General features: G+C 29.6%; 1 protein-coding gene across 1 annotated transcript in view; it reads left to right on the top strand.

The window, feature by feature from the left end:
• The first annotated feature begins 687 nt into the window (after positions 1-687).
• LOC132932142 (uncharacterized) overlaps positions 688-10,996 on the top strand; it is a 29,067-nt gene continuing 18,758 nt past the window's right edge. The window contains exon 1 of the mRNA XM_060998379.1: positions 688-1,022. The gene's annotated coding sequence lies outside the window, so the exon portion shown is untranslated. The remainder of the gene's footprint in view (positions 1,023-10,996) is intronic.

The following is a 10,996-nucleotide window of genomic DNA, read 5'->3' as shown; positions in this document are numbered from 1 at the left end:
TTCAAAGTTTTTTAACGACGTAGCTTTTTTCCATTATATCTGCCGGTGTCTAGACACTAGCATAAAAATATTTAACATACAATTATATTTTAGTGTAACCGTTGGCAATAACATGTTTTTAAAATCTTCTTGGGTTTGAGAAAAAGATCTCGTTGGATAACATCAACTGCGTACAAAGTTAATCCATCTTAACCAACAGTTCCAAAAATAAAAGGATAATATCAACATGGTAACCTAAGCTAATTGTAAGAGGTAACTCATATACTTGGAAATGGCCAACGATAGATTTGAGTTGACTGTTCCTAATTCATTTGTTTGTAATAGGTAACTGAAATAATAACATCAATATCAGTCAGAAAAGAGTGACCGCAACCCAAGCAAACACGTATAAGGGTAGAAAGCCGCATCGCCCTCTCGTCGACACACAACACCGGAAGCGCACGTCGACCGTGCTATGTCCATATAGTCGCCACCACCATCATCGTTTCCGGTGTCGCCATCTTCACTCAACTGTTGTGGGCCACCGGAACACCGGACACGCGCCGCGTCCGTCGAACGTGCCTCGCAGATGGCGCTAGCCGATATACTGTGCGACAACGACCGTAACCGCGTTCGTGGTCGGGCGGGTTTTCCACTCCCACTGCAACCTTAGACCGGCCGAACGTTCGCGTTTACGAGAGACGGTGTGCTTGTGCGTGCGTACCCGTGGTAACCCGTTAGTACTGTTAGTAGACGATGTAGATCAGATGTAAAAGCACTGTTAACGCTGTTGCCGCTGTTATTGTTGTTATTGTATCGTCGATATCACACTAATATACAATATAATTTTTATAATAATAGGCTAACAATTGTTTTATTTTGTGTTGTTATTTTTATAATACTATTCGATTATCACAGTGAACGCGGTCCGCGTACATTTCCGAGTTTCCGTGCTGCACGTAACTACCAAAATATCGTTGATCATGCTCCCGTCGAAAGTCTGACGTTCGGCGGTATATTTATACACATACAACGGTTTTATAGTAAGTACACGCAAAGACGGTATAATATAATTCACTTAACAAGTACATATATAGCTATATTATATATATATATATATTAAAATACTATCAATACACCCTCACGTCATTAGACCGAGTTTTACGATCGATACGGCGCCACGCTAAAACCGAACTTTGTCATAGAAAACGCACACACGGCTGACGTAGGGTCGAGTCAATGGCGAAAACGAAGACCGATCATCGTTGATTATGTTGTATTTTATATTTTCGTATCACAATAACTCAATGCCATGACATATTATGTATACAGTAGGTATTTACATTCGTAGCGGTCGTATACAATAACATTGTTATATCGATTCTGCGTGTACCCCCGCAAATTACGCAACAGTGAACAAACGAATAACAACAATAAATAATAATACTTGGGGGGCAGTATCGATTTTTGTAACCCTATATATTATTGTTGTAATACATGGTGTTTTAACTACGCGTGCATAATAAAATATTATGTTATCGTTGTCGTTATTATTCGTATTATTATTATTGTCGTTTCTTATTAATAGTGTGTGTGTGTGTAATATATATGATACCTGAAGCACCTGCAGCCTTTCGATATTAGTATAATATTATAGGTAACGATCGCCCGCAGTGTATCTGTGATCTAATTTTCGAGGCCGATACGCGTGTTGTGTTTGACCGTCAATTTTCGCGCCGACGTCATCGAATCACTCTATAATATCATACAATCGCATAAGTTTACTTACGTGTATCGTTCCAAATCCCGCTTTATATTGATATCGAAAAAAACATTTTGTCGTAGTCAAAATGTGTCGTATATTGAATATTCTATGGATGTGCAATTTACAACTTAAAAGTTATGTCGCTTAAATTACCTATACGTATTTCAACTATTTCAAATAGCCATGTTTTTCGTTTTTAATTAAATTTAATAGATCTATAGGGGATATATTATACGAAGGGCGAAATCTACCCTTTTCACAATCAGATAAATAATAAATTGCATACCAACAGAACTCATGCAGAATAATATTGTCGGCCGACAGAGATGTAATCAACATAAATTCTGCGCGAGCTTTTGGCCATTTTTGTTTTATAGTTTAAAATTTGACGAAATAAGTGTAGACCACACAATGTAATCGTATCACTCAACAGTAAAATATTTTGAACCTCTACTAAAATGAATTTAACTGTTTGACAATCATATTTATTAATTATCATATTTTAAAAACTGAAGAACATATAATTTAAGAAATGAGTTTTTACAATACATTTTCTAAAAATAAGCGATTACTATTTAATAAATATTAATTGAGAATTGATTAACACATCAGGTGAAGTCACGTCAGTCTAAAGCTGGTATACAGACATTATAAGACATGATAGGCCATCCAGTGACTTAATCGTGATTAAAAATAATTAATTTTTCTATTAATTAACAATCTTATATCTACAACGACTACAATCAAAGCAAAAACGAGAGATGAATAAAATATTTTCATCATAACTGCTTGAATTATAATTTATTTTATAACTTAAAATAAAATATTTATAATAGACAAAATGTAGTGCGTATGTGTATGTTACTTATTCTTTGTATAGTAAAATATTTTAATTTACAACGTAAAACAGTACATCATTTTTTTATCTTCTAAATTTGTTCGTTCGGTTATAAAGGAAAAATAATTAATAACATTTAATTGCAAATTATAAGATGATAGAAAGATAATATTATTATTAAATATAATAGAATAAAATATTATAGATTGTTTAACTATTTGATATTTAAAAAAAATATTTGATATAAGTAGCACAAATGTACAGCGTTGTAGACAATATTTGAATGCGTTGATTTTGTCAAATATTTTAATACGATTATTTCATGGTGAATTATATAACTATTATACAATGTGTATGTAAGTAGTAAGTTAAATCAATTAGCAGTTCAAGTATTAAATCGGGATATAAACAACAAGTTAATCTGTAACCACCACACGATATGTGTAATACATGATACCACTAATTTGTTTTCAGTATGCGTCAAAGTATGTCACTTAACACTTATTTTAGGGGTAAATACAAAATGTTTGTTACAATTGTTTAAACGTCAATCTGGACAGGTAGCTCAAAATATAGTAATCACCAACACAATTTGAAGACAGTTAAATAAAAAAAATATTTTAACCTTTAATTATTTGAAACTTTTCAAAACACAGTTGTTTCTAAAAAAGAAATATTTATTATAACAATAATGAACTTCAAATTATAATTCTATCTCTAAGACTAAATTAGTTATAATAGTTTAAAGCTTTAAAATATGTAAGGTGTAACGTTTTTTTCGTTTTTCTGTAAAATAGAATAAGTTGCTAACAAAAAATAACCTTTTAAATTAAAAATAATAAATTATTATTATGCAACATGTATTTTTATTATTATTATTATTCATTACTATCAAATTGCGTTGGTCCTAATTATCGATAGATTGGACCCAAATTGCGGAGACAATTGCGATGACGAACTGTTTGTTTGTTAAAAGTCTTCAATTATCTCTAGTGCATATAATAACAATAATAATAATGATTATAAAATGTTTTCTCTGTACTCAATAAAACCAGGTCTTCGAAATAAAAATGTATTGAAACAATAGTAACGAAACCGTATGAAGAGGTGGCAACAAAGAATATTACATAACATAACTGATTTCTTTTCATGCATGAATAGCGTGTATCTATTGAAGTCACAGTAATATCCTGGCGAAAATATCTGTTTTTATATTACCTCTAAACACTACGAATACTTATAAACCAATTAAGAATTTATTTGTAACGAAGATGTTACCTGGTGAAAACTATTTTTCTATATATAGGCCAATATAATAAAGTATAATAAATTATTCAGTCGTATATAACTGCAATCGATTAAATTATCAGATCGAGATAAAATCATAGGTACCTACCACACATAATATAGTAAATACCAATGACAAGGTATTTATTATTAGACATTCAAAGTTGCTTCATTTAATAAATAAAAATTGAACTATAAATAATCAATAACAATGTAAAACGCAGTAAATAATTTTTTTTGAAATCCAGACGATGTACACGTTGATGTCGATGGCCTTCGCTCGTGTGAAACGTTTTGTTATTGTCGATTTGGGTTAATTAACGTTTTTTCTTTCTTTTTTACATTATTATTGTCTCGTATCTGTAATAATTAAACCACTGAAACTATAGATAATCAAACGACGAAAAACCTATCGTGGACAATATCTGGAAAATATGTAATTTCTTATTATCTTCTATGTTGCGTGACAGTTTATACGCAAGTTTGTGTTTTACCTATTTAATATTTTTAATATTAACTTTATTACTCGATCAATAATCACCTATTTTTTAACGCGGAGCTGTAATGATAAGGGATCGTGGTCCAAATTAAATAGTATGCAGCGTACGTATAAGATATATTGTTAATAGACGTATAATGATGAGGGCTCATCGAATTACAATTAAACGATTTGTATATATTTTTCAAAAATCGCACAAGCCACGTCGATTGTTAATATATATATATATATATATATATACATATATTTATAAATTTAAACGATGAAAGCGTGTATTAAAAACACGGTCCATTTTAAGATTTGATTCTGCAACTGCTGTTTAGTCGCGAAACGTTCGTGCTATTTGTCGTCATCAAATCGTGATATTTAACCGATAAAATGCATAAAATAATATTATACATAAATGTCTCAAAATTTGCCGTATCTAATATATTTTATATTATAACATAAATTGGCCTTAAATAGCCGTCTCGAAATGTCGGTTGAAACGGTTTATGGTTTATGTCATATCATATTCCATTATACTTTCTACAAGACAAGTGTCGGAAAAATTGTCCCGTAAATATTTTTTATCAGATTAACACTCGAGTTGTTTGCTATGTTGTTATTATTTGTATGAAATTACAATTTGTCATTCACAAATTCGTATTGTCAAAATAGTGTTTTCACAAATATGTTTCTAAAATAATGGTTAGAAAAATAAAAATTACCATATTGACAGTAGAATGATCTAAATAAATAGAAAAAATTAAAAAATTACATACCTACTAAATGAATAATACTGTATTTGTGTGAATGTGTTTCTATTGAGAACGTTGTAGTTTGTATACACAAAAGAAATAGGTTATGGCGCCCAGTCGGACTATGATGAAACGAAATATAAATCACGATCTTGTAATTAGGTGCACTAGGTCATGTTTTGCACGAAACGAGAGTGTAAACATCGATTTTCGTTATTTTGTCCATACGAATGAGTTTTGACTCCTCGCCAGGCATATATTCGCAGAGACAATGCCCTATAAAAAAAAATAAAATCCAACTGGCAATATTATGTTTTTTGAGTTTATGTTACATACGTAGTTTTCTACACACGACTATAATAGGTGAGTACGACACAATACTGTATTGATATGTACGGTAGGTATAATGAGTAAATAGTAATTTAAACTAAAACAATGTGCATATACGACGCGTGTTATGTCATATGTGTTTCGTAAAAATTTTGATGAAAACAAACTCCCAGGGATATTTTTCAATATAAAATTACACAATATAAATTTAAGAAAAAAAATCCAAACAATGGAATGGAAATTTAATTACCTAAAAATAAAGATTCGTGTGCTTGCGCTCGTCACGTACAATTTAGCCGCCAAATATCAAAATCTGTTTCATGCGGTTGGCGTTATTTATGCGTATATAATATGTATACTGTATAGTATCATAATTTATAATATTATAAAACTGATATCTGCAATACGATTAATGCGACCTACTCCAATCATGTATTTATATAAACAGCTAATAACGTGTTGTAGGATACCAACTGAGCTATTACCTGTATTATTGCTGTGCTTACATTTTTTTTCGGAGTATATCACACCTATGTGTAGGAAATGGATAAGAAAAAAAAAATATTATATCAACACGTACATCGTCGTATTATATTGTTGCGGTTACGACGACGGTTTTCCTTCTTAGTTTTTTTCCGCCCTATGTCTTTGTTCGCAGGATACATATAAATATCTATATATATGTAATATGTATATATATGTGTGTCTATTATTATTGTGGCAATAGAAGAGAACGGGAAGATTCTGCAGTTGTTTCATTAAATTATTATTATTATCATCATTATACGATGCGTACAACACGTCTTACGCGGAATCGTTTCACGGTGTGTTGGCGTTGGACAAAAATTGCACACAATTATAATGTTATAGGTATATTTCAACGTAAATAGCTGTCGTCACGATAATTTTACACCCCGATGACCACGTGGAACAAACTACATCTTCGCCGTCAGATCGTATCGACTGTTTTAGCATCGTGAAGAATATTATCGGTGTACCCATATAAATGCATATACAGGGTGATTCAATGAGCCGACTCATCCCATTCTATTTTCAATAATATTAATATGTACTTATTAAAAATATGTTTTCTGAAATTTTTAAATATACTTGAAAACTGTATTTTCGATTTTTTTTACCATACGTGGAGTTATTTTATTTATTTCGTATGGCCTAATCTAACCTAACATGGAGTGTACTGTGATAACATACATTTTCGTTTCTATACGAGAACTACACTTAAATTAAACTTTAAATTATTTAACAAATATTTTTTATTTTTTTTAAATTTTGATGTATTATTTTAAATTCAAACGAGTAGTTACTGACTTATTATAAACTTATTATACCTATACTAAGGATATTATAATAGCCCATGGTACTAATTCGATCGCTTGGCTATGGTTATATATACAACTAAAATATAATATGCAAATTTAATACTAATTATATATTCATGTTATTATTATAGTTATTATTTAGATAATAATTATTATTAGAAAATGCTAATATATATTATATAGTTTACCTACTACAATTTTAAAATCAATTAAAAAGCAAATAATCCATATACAATATATTATAATTCCTAGTTTATTGAATCTCTTATCAATTTTATTTTTATGAATATTAATAAATAAATATTGGATAATATTGTATTTAATGTTATGTGTATTGTGTATAGGCATATATAATATATTAATCTTAGTATAGGACTATAGGTAGGTATACTCTTTAATAAGTCAGAAACTACTTGTTCCAATTTTGATCACGTAATTGTTAAAAATGATTTAAAAAAATCATTTATTCAATTATCACTCTCAAACCGATATTGCCTATCTGTAACTTATTATAATACATATATTTACATTGTAATAAGTATCGTGTATTCTGTGTATACGTTTCGAGGTCGCATCGGTAGGCGTAGATCTATAAATTAAGGACTAAATAAAAAAATTTACTTCAAGCATACATAAAAGCATAAACATTAAATTAAAGTTTTGAAATATTTTAAGTAGGTACTTAAGGCCTAAGGAAGGGGCTTCAGAAGACCCCATAGCCTCCTCCCCAACCTTGTATCCGCGTTTGGTCGTCGGTAATAATATTCCTGTAAATCCAGCTAAACTTATACGCACGTGTGCGTAATATTATAATTTCTCGATCAAATTAAGTTTTATTATAGCACACAAGAAAAACGCACATAGGTTATTAATTCACTTCTTAAAACTTCCTATTATAGAAGTCGTTTAGCGATATAAAGAAGTATTATAAATAAGCCTTGGCGTTTCGCAATAGTAGATTATAATATAAATTAAATGTAGAGTAGTTACCTATTAACAAAAATAAAAGTTAATTTGAATCCATCAATAATGGAAATTAACTGTTTAAACCAGTTGGCTGGTTTAGTGTTGCTCAATATTTACTATTTCCTAGAAATTGATACTAAATCAGAAGCCATCATAGCACTGTTTGTCAAATAGAAAATCTAAGTATTAACAAGTTTCTCCGCAGTATCAATCAAAAGTTGGCGAGACAGTAATCTATCATAAGCCATGACATAAGTACATAGGTATTACAAATAAACCTAATATAATTCGAATTCTGCACTACACAGTAGTTTTGATGTCGATAGATATAGTTTTCGTATATTTTTCTTGACATACTACAGGTCAAAGTTAAAAAAAAATAAAAAATAGTTATCCTAGTACTTTTAACAACACATACCTATCCCTTAAAATAATCGAAGTAGGTAACTATTGTATAAAAATAATACTCGACAATCGAGTAGTTGAGCCGTTACATAACGTACTACAATAAACGTTATATTATAGTGTGTGTTGCGTCCGAAATAAATGGAAGATTCTGACGATGATATTGATATTTGAATTTCTCTCTTATAATAGTATTATTATAATATTTTTCGGTATTTTTTTCACTTCCTCGGACACGCGCGGTGACATTTGGACAAGTCGTTTAACTAGTCATCTTGTAATATTAACTGCCAATTTAATTCGTACAAACGTGTGGTGTCTTCTTTAGTTCTTCCTGTGTCATTAAGAATAATGTATCGTTTTTGTTTTGTTTTTTTTTTTTTTTTGGAATCTTAATAAAATGACCACGGTAACCGAGCGTATAGGCCGGTTCCAATAACCACTACGATCGATGTCTTGTAACGGATATATTATATGTATAGAAAAAAATAAAACGATTCCAGTCTATTGAATAACCGCTTCCGGCGGGCCTGTTATGGACGCGCGCGGAATCGTAGGGCAGCGCAACTACATAGTACATATTATATTATATTATTATCATCATCCGCAAGCAGGACTACGATAGCGCAGCACTCGGCAACAGTATGCGTCTGGTTTCTCTGCGCGCGCGATACCGCCGAGACTTTCCATTATTCTTCGTAATTTTTTTTTATGATTATTATTTATTTACGAGGAAAACAACAAAATAATATACTGTTATGTTCTCCTTTGCCCGTACAACGACTGCTGACACAGCTGGTATCGAGACCGGTTTCCTTGCGATCCGATAGAAAACAATAATATGCTTGCCTATAATAGGTATAGGGTTAACGATAAACGCAAACGATATGGAGAATTATTCTGTTGCCTCTTTCACGAGCACGTTTGCATTCGTTTTGATATTTTTTTTATTGTTGTCATTTTCTACGTTGCGATTATGATAAATTTTGAGTGATTCAATTTCGACTTACCCAAAAAAATTGACATTTACGTATAAAAAAATTATTGATTGAAAATTATATTAGTCTAGTACTCTTTTGTATAACAGGGAGCTGCAGTTTTTTTTATGTATTTGAGTGTTTTGAGTTGTCTATTATTATTTACAAATCAAATTTACATGGCCAATTTACAACTCTAAAATATGTTAAATTTGCTCCATTATATAGTATTATTATTTATATCCTCGGAAACAATTTAATTAAAAACCTGACTTTAACACGATCATAATATATTGAGTGCTTTGACAAAATATTTATAGTACTAGCTAGAAGTCATTAAATATTATGTACATAAATTACATCTATAAATGTATATGACAATACTCGTCAGTGCAAATCCACAGTATATTCATATATACATATCACTATTATATGTTTATTATGTGTAGTATAATGAATATAAAATCTAGGAATAAAATAACTTTCAAATCAATGGAAAGGAAAATAATTTCTTCCACTCAAAAATTGTATCCATTATATTATTATTGTTGATTATTATGTTCAGTGTTAGTGTATATTAGTTTAAAATAATATATAGTTATATATTATATTGGTGCCTATAATATAATATAATAACACGGTTATTAAAATGACGCCGTGTATCTGTAAACGATACGTACTCGATTGCCGTCAAACAGAAAGTATCATAGCAACACAACGATATAATAGAATAGATAGCGGAACGGTAAGCGTCCATCAACAACCTTGGCATTGATAATGACTAAAAATAATACTTTTGTGTAATAATCAAAATAATTGTGCCACTTTTTTTTAATTTCCATGCTATAGTATAAACTATATTAATTTTCCTAAACAACAAATTTAACTAGCATAACATTATAATATTTTATAATATACCTACTTGGTGAGACCTAACCGGTCGTTGATGGAATCCAGCAGATTGACTCGTATTATAGTGTTACTAAACACCGGTCAATATCTAGTGAAGTACTAGAAAAGGGAAATAATTACAAACCGCTGTAACTATTCCTTAGTTACGCAGCAGTTAATGTTGTTAGACTTTTGTACAAATCAACCTAACAGTTAAATACTTAAAGCACAACAAATGTTAACATGAAATCCACACCTTAGTCCGTCGCATTAAGATGTTTTTGAATAAGTAGAATATTTATATTGCAAGATAAGGTATTTCATCGTGAAAAAAATTTAAAAGTAAATATTATATTTATTTATTATAATATTATTATTTAAAAATTTAATTATATTATAATAAGGTATATATAATATGATAATATAATAATAATACATAATAAAATAAATAATTTTAAATATCATATCTCGCAATGTGTATTTCATAATTTTTCAACATTTTAAAATTTCATCTCTGGGGGATTTAATTATATTGGTCTATGCAAAAATCTAAAAAATTGAATGCTGTTTGGAAAAAAATGAATATTTTTCGGATCTACGAAAAAACATTGAGTTTTCGCGAAAAAGCTAATTTGTAATAATTATGTTCCTAAATAATATTATTATATCCATAATATTATACTATTTTTTGATAGTATATAAATTATAAATACTATAATAGGGATTGGAAGTTTAAAAACATTAATATAAAAGTACATTAAATTGTTAATATTGAGAAGGTAGATAAAAAAAATTGCAGTAATAATGGTTGAATTATGGTTGAAGAAAAACCTTTTGCTTGAAGTTTGAAATCTAAATTTAATAATCGGGAATTTAAAATTTTAACCACCCTATAGGAATATTGTATTATAATAGGTCTTGTATGTTTTACAAACAAAACGTTATTTTAATAATAATGCGTATACATACGTAACATTAT

Source organism: Rhopalosiphum padi, chromosome 1 (assembly GCF_020882245.1).
Source record: "Rhopalosiphum padi isolate XX-2018 chromosome 1, ASM2088224v1, whole genome shotgun sequence".
In the NCBI taxonomy this organism is placed as follows: Eukaryota; Metazoa; Arthropoda; class Insecta; order Hemiptera; family Aphididae; genus Rhopalosiphum; species Rhopalosiphum padi.
This window is presented reverse-complemented; position numbering and strand designations above follow the sequence as displayed.